At 45.3% G+C, this 17,722-nt stretch overlaps 1 protein-coding gene across 4 annotated transcripts in view; it reads right to left on the bottom strand.

Moving 5' to 3' along the window:
• GPATCH2L (G-patch domain containing 2 like) overlaps positions 1-1,335 on the bottom strand; it is a 50,756-nt gene extending 49,421 nt beyond the window's left edge. Inside the window, exon 1 of one of the 4 annotated variants that reach the window (XR_002345562.1) lies at positions 1,221-1,335. The gene's annotated coding sequence lies outside the window, so the exon portion shown is untranslated. The remainder of the gene's footprint in view (positions 1-1,220) is intronic. The other 3 variants (XM_005666353.3, NM_001243404.1, XM_021097999.1) reach the window with 3 other exon arrangements.

The following is a 17,722-nucleotide window of genomic DNA, read 5'->3' as shown; positions in this document are numbered from 1 at the left end:
GAGAGGAGGAGGAGTGATTTTCAATATGCCCTCTTAAAAGGAAATGTCTAATATATTTCATACATCTAATTAAATACATTTTAAATTAGCTCTTTTTCCTTAGCCCTTAAGTCCAATGTATTTCAAGATCATAATTTGAGTTTAAAACTCTGTGGCACCACTCTCAGACCGTATTTACCTTTCAACGGTTTACATTTTGCAAAGGACTTCCTAAAAATCTATTTTCATGCCAACCAATTCAAAGGCAGAAGGAGCAATAAGGGCACCTAGCTCCAAAACCACCAACCAAACGAAACTTCTCAGTGTAAAAAGCCACACTCATAAAATGACCAAGTCTCTTTAAGCAATAAGTAGTTTAAATCTCCATGACTGGGGTTTGGCGAACAACTGTCCCTAAAACCAAGCTATATAAGTGGGGGCGCACTTATCTAAATCTATTTCCCTGAAAAGAACTACTGCTTTAAAAACCACAGGCAGAAGTGTACAAACTTCAACTTGGAACTAAGTTACCGAACAACTTGCCAATCAAATGCCTGTGCAGGAGAATGCTTGCCTCAAAGGCTGCAATTAGAGCAGTAACAGAAGAACCCTGGAACTCCCAGCCCTCCCTGGATGCACAGTCCGATAAGACCCCCGAGACAGGCAAGCAGAAAAGGCTGTTTTCTCCGCCGCAAAGGAAGGATCTCGAAACTAGTAGAAGTAAAATGAGAGGCCGGGCCAGGGTCGGAGAGGGAGACGGGATTGGGGGAGGGAGCGTAGGAGGCAACTTCTCTTTTGGACTGACCCGGGTCAGGGGGTCAGCCCTTCTAGGGCAGAAACTGACAAAATGCAAATCCTGACGACTAGGGTCCCTCGGGGCTCAGGGGTCGCAACATGGCCACGTACGTGAGAAAAAGCGTGTTTCGAAGGACTACCCCCCACGCCCTGGCCCGCTCCCAAGGACGAGGGGGACTGCAGCTCGGGGCAACAAACCCTTTCGCTGTCGCCAGCCCCAAAGGGCCAGAAAGCAAAGAAGAGAGAAGGTGACTGTCGCCCCGGAGATGGCCCGACCTTCATCTCCCGAGATGGGCCCTGAAAAACAAGGCTCCGTCACCCTCGCCCCTCCCGCCGGCCTCCGCGGCTCCGCGGCGCCTCTGGACACTCAGCAGCGGCCCTGAGCCGGGATCCTCGCTGGCCCCGGCCTCCTGGGCCCCGACCCCCACACCTCCCCTCCCCCTCACCGGTTGCCGCAGCCACCTCCAACGGCCGCCGCTTTTGGGGCCGAGTCTCCCCGCCGGGGCTTCCCTCTCTGACCTCATTTCCGGTCTGGGCCGGAGGGGTGGGACGGGGGTAGAATGGGAGGGGCTGTCTGCGCGAGAGGGCCCGCCCCTGTCGAGCGTTTCCTGCCCGCGGCCGCGCCCACTTCCGCCCCACGAGGGTGGGGGTGGGGCAAGGAACCCGGAAGAAAGGCAAGGCGCAAGGAGGGGAGGCGGTCAGGGGGCAGGCAATTCATGGGGTGCCTATGGGGTGGAGGTGACGGTCTTGGGGAAGGGCCTACCCTGGCAGGCTTCATCTACCTTGAGGGCGTCAGGAAATTGGACGCTGGAGAGAGGTATCGGCCTCGCCCTTGCTCGCCTATCTACTTTATAAAAGGTGCCTGAAGTTAGGGAACCCTTCGGGTTGTATCCCCTTTGGCGGGGTAGCGTTATAGTGAGTTACTCAGACTACTAAAAACACACTTGCCTTGAGTAACAAAGCGAGTAAAATAGTCTTGGATTATAACTTGAAATATAAAAGTAATATCCATAGGCCAAACTGATATGTCAATTATTGATACAAATAAATTTATAAATGGGTAAGAAGAGATAAATATCTGGTGCAGAATTCCGAGAAATTTATATAGATACTCCTCCAGGCATGCATAATTCACGATTCTAAATGTGGACTCTGCAATGACTTCCTTCCGATGAGTACAATATGGAAAGGGGAGAGGGGAGTAACTTTATAGTGGAGAAACTAGATAAGCACTACTTCAGCTGGGTGATCAAGGTTCACATAAACAGTGATAAAACATGTCGATAGTATGTGGACTAGATCCCATATGAAGGAGAATGGCATTTTATCTCTACCGTACTTTCCTTCCACAGGTCACAACCCCAATCAAATCATAAAGGGAGAAATGGACAACTCCCAAGTAAGGGACCGTCTACAAAATGTCTAACCAGCATTTCTCATAATTGTCAAAATTTTCAAAGATAAGGAAAGTCTCAGAAACTGTCACAGCCAAGAGGAGTCTAAAGAGACATGACAACTAAATGTAATGAGATATCCTGATGGGATAACTGGAATAGAAAAAGGACATTAATAAAAATAAAGAAATCTGGACTTTTGTTAATGTTATCTCAACATTGGATCATTGGAACTGTGACAAATGTGCTATACTAATGTGAGATGTTAATAATAGAGGAAACAGTGTGGAGTATACAGGAACTGCCTATAGTGCCTTCAAAATATTTCTGTAAACCAAAAATTATTCTGAAATAAAAAGTTTTATTTTTAAATATGCACATGCCATTTGACCCACAAATTCTACCTCTACAAATTTTATTCTTTTAAAAAAATGGAAATGAACACAAAAATGTTAAATACAGCTAAATTCATCTTTGTAGCATTCTGGAGGGAGGAGCAAGAATACTAGAATAAAGCCAGGAATCCTACCACGCGGGTTAGATACCTAAATTACAGTATAATTATGGGATGGAATACCTTGCAGCCTTTTAAAATTGATTGTGGAAGACTAATTACATGAAAAGGCGTTAGTTTCTGCTTGTGTAGATCTCTGTATGATGGCTGTACTTTAATAAGATTTAAAAATGTAGAGTATGACTCTACTCATACATAAAGGAAATTAAGTCTATACTTGCATGGGAATATGACCAGAATCATCCAAAATAGTTCCATTATAAGTGATTGTATCTCCCACCTGTCATTTTTATGAATTTTCAGAATTTTCTATAGGTGAAACTTACTGTGTAAAGAATTAAGGGAAGAGACAAAGATGACTGAGGTCTCAAGCCAGAGTGACTAACAGTCATTAGTGCCATTTGCACAGTTAGAGAAGTCTAGGAGAGAAAAAGGTTTGGTGGGAAGATGATTAATTCGACTTTGGACATGCTGAATTTATGACTCCCGCAGGACAAAAAGATGGAAATGTTCAAGTGTCTATAGCCATCAGCCCTTTTTTCTGCTTAAGTGAAGTTCTCTCCCACAAATCATATCAGCTCTCATGGTGTCAGTTGCCTCCATCAGCCCTGAAAGCTCCCAAATTTCTGGAAATCCAGCTTTTGATTTCAGCTTTCTGGTAGATATTTCCACTTGTTTTCTCCACCATCTCTCAGATTGAAGATGTCAAAACAAATCTTAGTTTATTCCAAAGCCCCTATCATATTTGCCCCTTCTCTGCTGTTCCCAGCTTGGGAAATATAACCACCATCATGCAGTTACCCAACGAGTTTGCCATTAGAACCTACTTTTTCCTTATATCTTCTACTAGCTAAATGCCAAGCCTCAAGGATTCTACTTCGGTAATTTTCTTTCTTTCTTTCTTTTTTTTTTTTTTTTTTTGTCTTTTTGCTATTTCTTTGGGCCGCTCCCGCGGCATATGGAGGTTCCCAGGCTAGGGGTCGAATCGGAGCTACAGCCACCGGCCTACACCAGAGCCACAGCAACGCAGGATCCAAGCCGCGTCTGCAACCTACACCACAGCTCACGGCAACGCCGGATCGTTAACCCACTGAGCAAGGGCAGGGACCGAACCTGCAACCTCATGGTTCCTAGTCGGATTCATTAACCACTGCGCCACGACGGGAACTCCTACTTCGGTAATTTTCTTGCATCCATCCTCCCTCTTTCACTTTCTGTCTGCCATTGGCCTCATCTTGGTTGGCCACCACTCTTCTGGATGGTGCAGCAGCCTCCTTACTGTTCTTACCACTTCCAGTCTCTCCTTAATAAGTCATTCTCTACACTGGTAGCAGAGTGAGATTTCTGAAACGCTGCTTCACATCATCCATCTTCCACTACCTCCTGCATCACGCTTGGTACACCAGACCACTTGCTATTTCTCCTGGGATTTGGGGTGATTTAAAGGCTTAATGCCAATGTCACCTTCATGAAGACTTCCCCTTGCTTATCTACTCTGTTGGGCTCTCTCAGCACTTGCCAGCATCTTAATTATAGCATTTTCTTCTTCAGCCTTGAATCTGAGCCAATTATGTGCAAGTTTGCATCCCCACCTAAAGGACTCGTATAACAAATATTTACTGAGTACCTATGACACGTGTGGCCCTATGCTAAGCTCTGGAGATAGAGCTGTGTGAACAAAAATGAAGCCTACTCCATTGCCCCAGAGACCCTATCCTAGCTGTTGTAGTCCCACCAATTCCTAGAACAGTGCTTTGCACATGAGAGGTGCTCAGTAAATACTGTCAGTTCAAAAAAAAAAAAAAAAAAAGCAAATACTTGTTTACTATGCGGGAACAGGAAATTAGAAGTGTATGTCTCAATATTAAGAGAAAATTTGAATGAAAGCTAGTGACAATGGGAGCCCTGGGCAGGACCACTCAAGGAAAAGAGGGTGCAGGAGAAGCTTGTAAGGGACAAAGCAGCCAGTTCAAAGAACAGAGAGCATTGGAAGAGAACAAGGATATAGAAGCCAGAGAAGGGGGACATTCAAGAAAGAGAGGACTGAACGGAAAATTGGAGAGGGACAATTCTCAGCAAAGGCCATCAGACTTGATAGTGAAGCAGGTACTGAGGATAAGGAGTTGTGAGCAGACTGGGAGCAGGCACACTGGAGGCGGGAGAGAAGCCAAGGGTGAGCCATACAGGATTAACTGTGTCCAAATGTGAAAGCATTTCCCCTAGAGCCTGACACAATTTAAGCACTCCAAAAAATATTAGTAATTATTGAGAAGAGGAAGAGTCTAATCAACAAGTTTTCTTCAACTGATGATTAGGCTAGAACTGTAAGTTGAATGGGCAAATACCACCTGAAAAGGATCTGCACGCAGGAAGAAATACTAGGTTTCTCCTCCTTTATCCTAAAACAAGCAAAAGCAAACAAAAAAACCTCTGCTGATTCATTAGATTCCCTGCAGTTACAATAAACTGAAAGTCCTCATCAAGGCCTGCAGTCCTTGATCTAGCCCCTGTCCCCTGCTCCCAGCATGAGCCCACTAAGCTCTCCCTTCCTGCCTCCCTGCCCCCACCCACAGTGCCTTGGCATATGCTTTCCTACAACCAAGAATATCTGTCTATAGAGTTTTGCCAGTGAGGGTCGAGAAATCTCCTCATCTTTAAAGTTTGGCTAGAGTTCCTGTCATGGTACAGCGGAAACGAATCCGACTAAGAACCATGAGGTTGCGGGTTTGATCCCTGGCCTGGCTCAGTGGGTTATTAAGGATCTGATGTTGCCATGAGCTGTGGTGTAGGTTGCAGATGGGCTCGGGTCTGGTGTTGCTGTGGCTCTGGTGAAGGCCGGCAGCAACAGCTCTGATTAGACCTCTAGCCTGGGAAACTCCACATGCCGCACAAGTGTGGCCCTAAAAAAAAAAAACAAAAAAACAAAAAACAAAGTTTTGGCTAAAATGTCATTTCCACAGAGGGTTTTTCTAATACCATCTGAAGAAATCCTACGCCCCTGGCCATCTTCTCTCTCATCATCTTTATTTTTCTTATGGTCTGTATCATAATCCAATATCAGCTGTTTATTTGCTGTCCATTTGTTTATATTCTGTCATCTTCTATTAGAATGTAAGTATCATAAGAACAGGGACATTGTCTTTCTTTTTGCCTCGGTGACACTCCACAATTCTTTTCCTTGCTCAGCTCTTCTCCAAACTGATCCAAGACATTCTGGAATCTTTCTGGAAATATTTTCCAATAGCCATAGGAGCGATGTTACTAATAGAAGCAGTGTCCACCAAGGAGGGCAGGAAGTGTTTGCATTACCCGAAAAATGAATGACTCCCCAAAACTTGCTCTCCTCCTTGGTCCCAGCACTCTTGAAGACTTCTCTTTTGCACGTGACAGATGGCAGAGGTTTGCCCAAACGCCATCTATGCCACACATACCCTCTCGCATACCCTTCTCAACCATATAGAATTGGGGGGATGGGGGTTGTTGAAGTTACATTTATTGAAGGTTTACTATGGGCTGGGCATCATGCTGAGACTTTAATTCATGATTTCGTCTTCTCAATAAATGTTCTTTTTGACATGGATGTTTGTATTAGCTCCTCTGGCTGCTATAACAAATTATCATACATTTAGTGGCTTAAAAATAACACAAATTTATTCTCTTACAGTTCTCTAGGTCACAAGTTCCACATGGATCTCACTAGGGTGAAATCAAGGTACCAGCAGGGCTGTCTTCCTTTCTAAGCCTCTGGCAGAGAATCCATTTCTTTGCTTTTCTAGCTTTGAGAACTGCCTCCCAGTCCCTGCCCCACCACATTCCCCAGTCTGTGGTACCTTCCTCCACCTTCAAAGCCAGCAACATCGAATCTTTCTGATCCTCCTTCTGCTACCGAATCTCTCTGACCACAGCTGGGAAAAGTTCTCTGTTTCTAAGAAGCCATGTGCATCCATATGGATAATCCAAGATAATCATCCAATCTCAAGGTCCTTAATTTGAATCATGTCTTCAGAGTCCTTCTTGCTGGGCAAGGTAACATATTCAGATTCCCGGGGGGGAGGCATTATTCTGCCTATCACAGTTTATATTATCCGCATTCTATAGATGAGGAAACTGAAGCTCTGAGAGGCTCATAAACTTGCCTAAATTCACAGATCTAGTAAATGATAGCATCTACTCCCAAACTGACCTCTGCCTGACTCCAAAGCTTGCACACACTTTCTCTAAGCTGTGTTCATCTAATCTTAGTCTTTCCTTTCCTTTCAATACTACTGTAGTGAATACTACTGGCTGCCTACCAGGCAATCCTCCTCATTATTTTTAACAGAGCTGTCCCTCATATATTAGTCTGCTAAGGCTATCATAATCATACCACAGACTGAGTGACTTAAACAACAGGAATTTATTTTCTCACAGTTCTGGAGGCTAGAAGTCCAAGATCAAGGTGCCAGGAGTATTGGTTTCTCCTCTCTAGCCTTGGCTTGCAGGTGGCAACCCTCTTGCCACTTCTTCATGTGGTCTGTTCTCTGTGTGCACCCCTAATGTCTCTCTGTGTCCCAATTTCTTCTTTTTATAAGGACACCAGTCAGATTAGATTGGGGATCTACCCTAACAGCCTTATTCACTTCTAAATGCCCTGTCTCCAAATACAGTCACATTCTGAGGCACTGGGTTAGAGTTTCAACTTCTAAACTTGAGGGGCAGAAGGATAATTTAGTCCACAGCACTCCCACTAATCCATGTGCTTGTAGAATGTTGACCTCATCTCCATCTCAAGGGGTGATGAATCCCATTCCCCATGCAGATTGTTTCAGGAGTCAGCACATCACCCAATTATGAGCAATGAGACATGAGGGGAGAATTAATGGGGATGCCTTCTGAGACAAGTTTCTACTCTTAGACGCAAGCATAGGGAGATACCAAGTCTCTTCTTTTTCTGGAAACTGTCATGTCTAAATATGACATCTGAAATTGTCACAAACTTCTTGCTAACATACCAAGGCTGAAGTCAAAACTGAGGATAAAAGGACAGAGAGAGGAAAAGAACCTGGACCTAGGATAACACTGTTGAGCCCTGAATCAACCAACCTTGAAAAATCTATTCTAGAACTTATGTGGACTATGTGACATCTATTTCAGGACTTATAGCAGACTATGTGACATACCAGATGTCCTTTTGTTTAAGCAACTTTGGGTTGCCTGCAGCGAAGAGCATCCTAGCTTTTATACCTGCCCACCATCAGGCCACCTTTCATATCCACCACCATCTTGTTGCCTATTGTCAGGACCAAAAGATGCTCTGCCACTTAAGGCTGGCAAAACCTGTAGCTCCTCTATCCATGTCCCTCTTGCCTTCCCTTCACAGAAATGACAATGCACTGTGTACCCAGCCTTCTGCCCTTACATGCATAAAGATTGTTCAGCCATTGAAAGCTCAGACAATACAAATTCCTGGAGTTCTGTTTGAAACGGGCTCACACAAGATGCAGGGTCCATCTGGGCAGGTAATGAGGGGCTGATATAACTAAGCACAACTTTCTCATACTCCATGCTTGCCTGAGCTTGCTTTTACATGGAAGGCATGTTTCTATGTCTCTTTTCTTCTTGTCAACGATTGGATTAGGGACCCATATGACTCTGTCTTTAACTTGATTATATCTGCAAAGATTCTATTTTCAAATAAGTTAACTGGAGGTTAGGACTTGGACATTTTTGGAGGACACATGAAAAATTAGAGTTATTAATGACATCATCCCACCACAGTCCTTCCTCGGGTCACAGTTATACATGTTCCACACACACGCAAAATATTCATACCCCATCCCAGGACACCCAAAATTTTCATCCAACTACAGCATCAGGATAGGAGTCTCAGATGCTATGATCTACATCAGGACCAAATCAACTCCTTAAATGTGGCTCCTCTTGATGCAGAGATTTATTGATTAAAAAGGACAATTTCGGAGTTCCCGTTGTGGCGCAATGGTTAAAGAATCTGACTAGGAACCATGAGGTTGTGGGTTCGATCCCTGGCCTTGCTCAGTGGGTTAAGGATCCGTGAGCTGTGGTGTAGGTCGCAGACATGGCTCGAATCCTGCATTGCTGTGGCTGTGGCGTAGGCCGGTGGCTACAGCTCCAATTAGACCCCTAGCCTGGGAACCTCCATATGCCTCGGGAGCAGCCCTAGAAAAGGCAAAAAGACAAAAAAATAAAAAGGACAGTTTTGTCTGGCTGGGCTGGTGTGGTATGGTGGAGACCAGAGTTATTTATAATATTTATATTTTAATATGATTGTTGATATGGTTAGTATATTAGTTTTCTAGGTCTGTCATAATGCAAGTACTGGAAACTGGGTGGCTTAAACAAGAGAAAGGTATTTTCTTACAATTATAGAGACTGAAAGTCTAAGATTAAGGTGTCAGTAGGTTTGGTTTCTTCTGAGTCCTCTCTCCTTGGCTTGTAGAAGATTGTATTCCTTCTATATCCTCACACTGTCTTCCCTATATGTGCGTCTGTGGCCAGCTTACACTTCTTATAAGGATACCAGTCATATTGGATTATGGCTCATACTGACAATCTCATTTTAACTTAATTACCTCTTTACAAGATCCTATTACCAAATACAGTCACATTCAGAAGTACTGGGAGCTAATCCATCAACATACAATTTAAGGGGATACAACTCAGTCCGTGTAACAGTTAGGTTTAATTCTATCATCGTGCTATATATTTTCTATTTGTCCTACCTGCTCTTTGTTTTTTCCCCTCTTTTTCTTCCTTCTTTTTGGATGGAATGTTTTTATTATTTAATTTTATCTCTGTTGCTAGCTTATGAGTTATACTTCTGCTTTATATTTTTAGTGGTGACTTTAGGGTTTATAGTATATATCTTTAACTTATCTTAGTCTGCTTTCAAGTACTGTTGTAACATTTTATGCCTAGTATAAGAATTTACAACAATATACCTTCACTTCCTCTCTCCCAGACTTTGTGCTAGTACTACCACACATTTTATTTCTAAACGTGGCAGAAATCCCAGAATACATTTTTATTTGTTTTCTTTAAACAGTCAATAATCATCATTTAAAGTGATTTTTTTAATAAGAAAAAAGTTATAGTTTCACAAATATGATTTCTGGTGCTTTTCATTCTTTTGTGTAGACCCAGATTTTTAGGTGATGTAATTTTCCTCCTGCCTAAAGTGTTTTCCTTAATATTTCTTGTATTTCTGGCATGTTGATGATTCCTTCAGGTTTGTCTGGAGAAATCTTTATATTGTCTTCATTTTTTGAAAACTATTTTGCTTGGTATAGAATCTTGGGTTGATGGTGTTTTTCTTTCAGTACTGCAAAGATATTGCTCCATTGTCTTCTGGCTCACATTACTTCTGAGATGAAGTCTGCTGTCATTCTTACCTTTCTTCCTTTATACAGGAAATGCCTTTATACTGTTGCTGCTGTTAAAATTGCTTTCTTTATCACTAGTTTTAAGCAATTGATTATGTATCTTAGTGTCATTTTCATCATGGTTACTGTCCCCGGAATTCACTGAGTTTTTTGGATCTGTGGATTTATAATGTTGAGTTTAGAAAGTTATTGGCTATTAGTTCTTCAAATATTTTTCTCTTCTCATTTCCTCTCTACTTCTGGGACTCCACATATTTTAAATTGCTTTAAGTTATTCTTTTGTTCTTTCTTTTTTGTTGCTTTCTTCTGTTTGTTTGTTTTTTTTTTCCTCTGTGTGTTTTATTTTGGATAGTTTATATTGCTATGTCCTCAGGGTCAGAAGCCTTTCTTCTGTATTAATTTGTTGTGAACTCCACCCATTATATATTTTTTCAATTTTAGACATTGTATATTCATAGAAGTTAGATTTGGGGCCTTAAAAAAGCTTCCATGTCTGTCTTTAATATGCTCATGCTTTTCTCTACCTTGTTACATATGAAATATAACTATAAAACCTATGTGATGTCCTCATCTAATAGTGCTGTCATCTGTGTAATTCTGAGTCTGTTTTCATTGATTGATTTTTCTCCACATTATGATTGTGTTTTCCTGCTTCTTTGTGCCTTGTTATACAAAATTTATTGTTTTCCAGACATTACTAACTTTACCTTGCTGGAAAATCTTGTATTCCTTTAATTATTTAAGGTGGAGGAGTAAATACAGTTCTTATTACTGCATTAATGCCAAAAACAGAAGTCCCAGGCCTTGTATTACATCAAAATATTTTACTGGCTTGGGATGCTAGAGATTATTTTTCAATCCAGAAAGTTATGGGCCCTTTATATTCTCTCTAAATTCTGCTGACAAACTAGCTGTTTTCTTTTTTTAGTCCACCATTTTCTCGTAGTACCTTATCACATTCAGTTAATAAGAGCGAGCTGATCCTTTCCACAGTCTTATCTAAAAATCTCATTAGTCAAATCCATTAAGTTCATTAAGTACTTTTCACCATCCAAATCACCTCAGACAACAGTTTTATTGATTGTTTAATCATACATAATATGGGCCACCTTTTTTTCCAATCTACTATAGCAATATCTTTATCATTTTTCTAGCCTCTACTTACTACTTGCTTTCCAATCCCAAAGTCAATGTTTGTATCTTAGGCTTGTGTTTTGATTTATTTTTGGTTTTGGCAGCATCAAACGTCTCAGTACCAATTTGTGTATCAATTATCTACTTCAGAATAATGCTGTATAACAAGCCACCCCAACATTTAATCACTTAAAAAACCATCCACTTACTATTTCTCACAAGTCCATAGGTTGGCTGAATAGTACTGCCCACCTGGCCTAGGACTAGCAGATCTTGGCTGGGCTCGCTCATGTACCTGCAGTCAGCAACTGCCTACTCTAGAATATCTTTGGGACAATTTGGCTGTCTTCCACATGTTTCCCACATACCTCCAGCAGACTGGCACAGTCATACTCTCATGTCAGAGGCTAGCCCTGGAATAGTCTGATGACTGTGGTAGCACTCTAAGAGAGGTACACACAGAGGTACACATTTTAAGATAGAAACATATCAATGACTCAACTTGAATCAAGCTTGTAATGGAATCAGCCAAAGCTAGTGATGTGGCCAAGCCCAGAATGAGTATGGAAAGTCTCTGACAAAGGGTGTAGACACAGGGAGACATGAAAGACCAGGACAGTAATGCAATCAGTCTGTCCTATCATATGAAGTAGATATTAGTATTATCATCATTGTCCCCATTGTATGATAGGGATCTGAGGCACAGAGAAGTTAAATAACTTGCCCATGGTCTCAGCTCATATGAGGTTTGCACTCAGGTAATTTGGTGGTGGAGTCCCTGAGCACAATGTGGTACTGCCCTCTGGGAAAGGCCTAGGGCATTATAGGAGCCTCTATCCTCCCCCTACCCTATCTGGATAATGGGTCATCCAGCCTCCTCTTGGAGCCTTGCAGGAACAGATGGCCAGCTCATCCCTCCCTAGTTGAGCCACCGCCCCCAGAGAGCAGCCAGAAGCCACAGCTCTCCAAGGTCTGGCTACCAGTGGTCAATGCGGGCAGTGCCTACCAGTCCTTATTTCCTGGCCTCCAGTGCCTGTGGTCCCACGGTGAAGACTTTCAGGGGTTAAAGGCAAGGAAGTGAGAAACAAAAGAAGGAATAAAGTCAAGAAATATGCCATGAAGCTTCTTGCAGCTCAGAGCAGAGAAAGTCATTTCCAACTTCTTTCATCTCCTAGATGAAGCCACTAAATAAAGGGGCAAAGCGGCGAACACAAGGGCTTTTAATCTGTCTCATCTCCTTCATAATAACTGCAAATTTCCCTGGGCCCCTGGGAGTGAGCCTCTTCCCTCTGCTCGGCCTTATCTCCCCCTCCACATTTCGCCGGCGCCGCGCAGCTCCCCGCGCGCGCTGCCCGGGCAGTCCCGGCGAGGCCTGGGGGAGCCGGCGCTTCCCGCCTCATTGTTCCGGAGGCCCGGGGCTCGGAGGAGGGATGAAGGCCAGTCAAAGGGAAGCGGGCTCGCCGAGGCTTCATTAACTGCCGTCTTTCAGTAGCGCGCATATCAGAGCGAGGCCTTTTCAGAGGCGCTAATTAGCAATTTGGATCCTTCCCCCCTCTGGAGAGGCGCCTTCAATCTAACAAGTGGGAAGAGCGCTGCGCTCCCTTTTTTCTTGTACTTAATATTTATTGTTTTCCACGTCTCCTCTCCTTCTCTCCCTCTCAACCCGCCCCGCGGTCCAGCTCAACGCCACCTGATAAGGCCTGTGGGGTGGGGGGAGGGGTGCATCATTAATCACTCTTTTAAGTCTCCCCTAATGATAACTTTCTCTCTCGCACTGAGAGAAGTTAATCTTTCTTGGATGTTGAGAGAAAGGGGAGAGTTGCGACAGGGTGGGGCTGGGATGAGTGAATGCTGATGGCTGGAGATGACAGAAGGGGCTCCTCTAATCCCCTCTCCCTCACCTGTTCCCCAACCTTCCCACCTGACCTGTTGGCCTTCCAACTAGATACCTTCATTCTTCGCGCCCCCTCTGTTGAGCAGCAATCTTTCCCAACCTAAAGAAATTCAGCTTACTCTTCAAAGTTCAGTTCGGATGCCACCTCCTCTGTGACACCAATCCTGATTGCCCTGTCCTGCTTGAATTTCCCTCTCTCCTCCTGAAATCTGGTAGCACTTCACACACAGCTCTTATGGTGAATTCTGCCCACACATCACCAATTCTTGAATATGTTTGTATCCTCCATAGAATCAGTATGAGTAAGGGTTGAATGAATAGATCAGCAAATTCCTGACTTCCACCTGAGTATAGGTTTTTAGTTGTGTGTGTGTTGGGTGGGCGCGGGGGGGGGGGGGTGGTGTTTGTTTTACTTCTTTACAAAACATATACCAAAGAGCACATGCTACTTCCCAGGCACTATTCTAAGTACTTACTAACATTCAGTTATTTAGTCCTTGTCCAATCCTACAAGGTAAGTATTATTCCCATTTTACAGATGAGGAAACCAAGGCAGAGAGAGGTTAAGTAACTTTCCTGCGATCACAGAGCTGGTAAGCAGCAGAGCTGGGATCCAAACCACTAGGTTGTCTGGCTCCAGAGTCTGTGTTCTTAAAACCACTTTGCTAGGATAGGATCTTGGCTTCCACAAAGCCTCTGCCTCTCTACCTGGATGCAGAAATGGGCCCAAGCCAAAAGTCCAGGCAGGCACAGAAGGTGGCAAATTAGCAAGGCCTTCACCTGGAAAGCCCACACAACAGCCAGATCTGACACCTGGTGTTTGGCCTCTGGCCACTAAATCATCACTATCGGCAGAGGTCTGGGCCCTGGGCCCCTGGACCATGACCGTGTCCCCCAGCTAACCTGACCTCCCTTCTCACCCCAGGCCCACTCCACTCACTGAGGCAACAGGAGCAAAATTCCCAACAAACTCTGGGTTCTGCTATTCTGAAGTGAGTGGAGTGCCCCCGAGAAGGAGGGAGGGCAGGAGAGCCCCTGAAAATCCCCTCCGAATTATAAACATATCCTCTTTAAGTACATTTCTAAGGATAACATTTGTATTACTCTGTCCTGTGCCTGCAGATAGGGCCGTGTATATCTCCTCCATCTCCCCTCCTTTCTCTCCACTCTGCTGGGAGCGGTCCCTATCTGAAGCCACGCTGGCAATCCGCTTCCCTGCAATTGTTTCGATCGAGGGGAAAAATTAATTTCTGCCTATCGTTAATTGAGAGAATTGTGTGGAGGGCGAGGGAAGGGGAGGGGGGTGGAGAGGAAAGAAGAAGGCGGAGGGGAGCAATCGTGTTATTAACCGTGTCCCTTTCATAAGCAAATATTCTGATTGCCATCAGTGAGATGAGAGGCTCATTAATGCAGGAAGCAGAGAGGTGATTAGAGAACTTTCAAGAGCTATTGAGCTAAACTGGAGGGAGGGTTGCTGGGATCTGGAGGCCAAGGGAATTTGGGAAGGACTGGGCTGGGGGGAAAGCCACTGGCCTTTGCGATGGGCTCTCCTGCTTTTCTGCTCCCCTCTGGCCCTTTCCCCAGTACTGACTTCCAAACAGTCCCAAGAGCTATTAGCTAGAGTTGGGAAGAATGCAGAAAAGTGGGTGAAAACTTTGCAAAAGTCACACCTTCTCCAGAGACTTGATCCATCCTAATGTTAAACTGGTGGTCTACAGGTCACATCTACTAGCCCCTTGACAGGTTTGTCTCCTAGGACATGTTTTAAAAATGTTGTCATTGTCTTTGCAAGACAGTCTCTACTCTCTGACTTGTTAGTCCCCACGAGTGCCTACTTATCAACACCATCCTGCCTCACTTGTGTATGTCCCTGCCTGGTCTGTGACAGCATTTGCGTAGGCAGCCCAGGTCAGACTGAGGCTGCAGAGCTCAGAACTGCTGGAGGCTCTGGGGGTTGGGGGTTGAGAGAGGGGTTGTTGAAAGGAAGTGGGCTTTGGGTTGGTGGCAGAGGTAAATCCTATTGCTGCCACCTCACATCCCACAGGCCCAGCTCTGATTTCAGCCATAGCTGTGCTGGTCAGGTCCCTGTGAACTCATCCCAACCAAACCCATCTGGAGCAGAAGCCTCACATTTCTCTGCAGTTTTCTGTCCTAGGGATTTCTCCAAGAAGAAGGCACTCGGCAGTAGCCCTCGCCCACACACAATCATGGTGGAGAAATATGGGAGACTTTATATGCCTGGGGGGCAACCCTTAGCCAATGGGGGACACGAGCCTGTGGACAAATACTCCAAGCTTTCCGGAAACACAATTTGGGGAGATATTTTTTACCCAGCCCAGAGGGCCTGCTGGAGCTGAGCCCTGCTGCCTGTAACAGCCCTGTCAGGCACTCACGCTTGTATCATGCTTGCCTCTTTATCACTCTCACTTTCTCCACCCTTCACTCCTGCTTCTCGTTGTCATCTTTCAAACTCTCAATAACCAAGTCTGCCCAGGCTCTGCATTTTGGGGAACACAAATGAAGACAGGAGCCATGTATGGTCTCCAAATGAAGGACAGCGGATGGTCACCAGGAAAAAGTGGCATGTTCTGCATCAGTGACGGCTCCATGTGGCTCAGGGCAGCAGTGGTGGTAGAGACAAGGGCAAGTGTGAGGCTGGAAGAGCCAAGACCAGGAGTCAGGGAGGACAGGGAAGCTAGAGGTTGAGCTCAGGTCCTAAGACAAAGCCACACGGGGGCAGGGCAGAGGTGAGAACAGCCAGAAACTGACTGTCTGCCTGGGTCAGGGAGAGAGCTACGTATACAACCCAGTGGCAGCACAGCCTGAGGGTCAACTTCCAAGACGGTGGCCAACCAATGCACCAGGGCTCAGCGTGCCTCAGACACTCTACGGACATCTCTAGATGCTTCCACCCCCCTCCCAACCTTCTCTCCCAAATGTGGACAGGGTAAGCTCCCCTTAACAAATAGGAAGCTGGTTATGCACAGTCCTTCTGCACACCCAGCTCCTTTACCTCCCAGCATTAATCCATCTGCTGTTTTCAAAGTAGGATGCTCTCAGCTGGAGGTCCAAAGGGAGGCAGAGGCCACCTCTGGCAAAGGAATCTCAGGGAGAGATAAGGGATACAGGGCTCAAGGGACAGGCAGCCGTGGTTTTTCTGTCCCCCAACCCCCACATCCAAAGAACATTTGGATTCTCTTCCAGGAACCAAATGCTCCCTCCCATCATATCTGACTCTAAAAGTAGGTGAGCGACCAGCAAAGAGACCAAGACCAGGAAAGATGCCAAGGAAAAAACTAGGAAGAGGGAAACAAGAAAAGAATACTGGTGAAAAGGGAGAGAAAAGAGAGGGCGAGGCACTTGGAGATTTTCAGAACAATCTCCATTCTCTACGGTGCTTTCTGTTTAAAAAAAAATGAAAAAGGAATGATGGAGAAGGGGAGAGAGTCAGACAAGTTTAATGATGTGTGTTCAAAGCTCAGATTGGAAAAATGACAGAGAAAAGCAGCCTGTTTCGGCACTAATAAATTGTTCTCTGCCGTAAGAGGCGCCTGTCGCGGCATTAATACAGGCCCCTAATACACGGGTCAGGGTTAAGTAATTCTCTCCGGCAACTTAAGCGAATAATGAAGCTGGCAGCGGCTGGTGGTGCGGTGGGAGAGATGGTCTATGCCGCCGGCACTTTGTCTTCATTTATTATGCCAGCGGCGGCACGGACGGGAAGCCTCCGCCGAGGAGATATCGCTTCATTTCGGCAAGGTAATGAAAGCCGGGTTGGGGGGAGGATAAACCAATTTGCCGGCTGACACTGGAAGGAGTGATTTGCGGACTCGAGAAGGGGAGAGGAGGGCCCGTGCACAAGGAGGCACAAGGCTAAACCAAAGTGGGCCAAGGCCCTTCTGCTGCGCAGAGCCCAGGTCGGAGCACTGAGCAGGACCAGGGCGCTGAGCTGGTGGAAGGAGGGGGCAGATCCCAGGGCCCAGGCAAGAGGGAAGGTGGCTGGAAGGACCCACTGGGAGTGAGCGGAAGGAACAGAGAACAGGCCAAGAAAAAGAAAGATCGCAGGCATGTTGGGCTGAGGCTTGGGAATGAGGTACTGTGGGAAGGAAACAGACAAAAGCTGGAGGACAAGGGAAGGTCAAGGCTAGTCTGGCAGAGAAAGCTGGATGGGGATTGCAGGGAAAGCGTATATTCACTGATAACAAACTTGAACTGTCTGGAGGTAAACTGTCTTTGAACGGAGAGTCTGAGGTTTCCCCCAAACACTCTGATGTTTGATGATTGCTTCCTCTGTGGGCAGGGTGGGCAAGTTGAGCCAATAGACTCACCTTTGGCAGCTTCTGTCCTCCAGGGAAATCCACAGGCAGTAATCTGAATTTAGGGCCAGAGGGTCTGAGGTTGTCATTAAGGGAGTATTTTGGAGGTGTGCTCTAAAACCCAGAGCATCTCTTCAGTCTGGACTGGTCCAAATCACAGCAGGTGCACCCTCCCCACCCACCACCCCCGCCCCCCGTCTTAAAAGGACAGCCTGTGCCAGGTGTTCAAGTGAGTCTCCCTTGCAGTTGAGCACCCACCTCTAGCAGTCTGACCCAATTACAAGTTGCCGTTCTTC

This window comes from Sus scrofa, chromosome 7 (assembly GCF_000003025.6).
Source record: "Sus scrofa isolate TJ Tabasco breed Duroc chromosome 7, Sscrofa11.1, whole genome shotgun sequence".
NCBI classification, from domain to species: Eukaryota; Metazoa; Chordata; class Mammalia; order Artiodactyla; family Suidae; genus Sus; species Sus scrofa.
The sequence above is the reverse complement of the archived record's forward strand: the minus strand, read 5'-3'. Positions and strand labels throughout refer to the sequence as shown.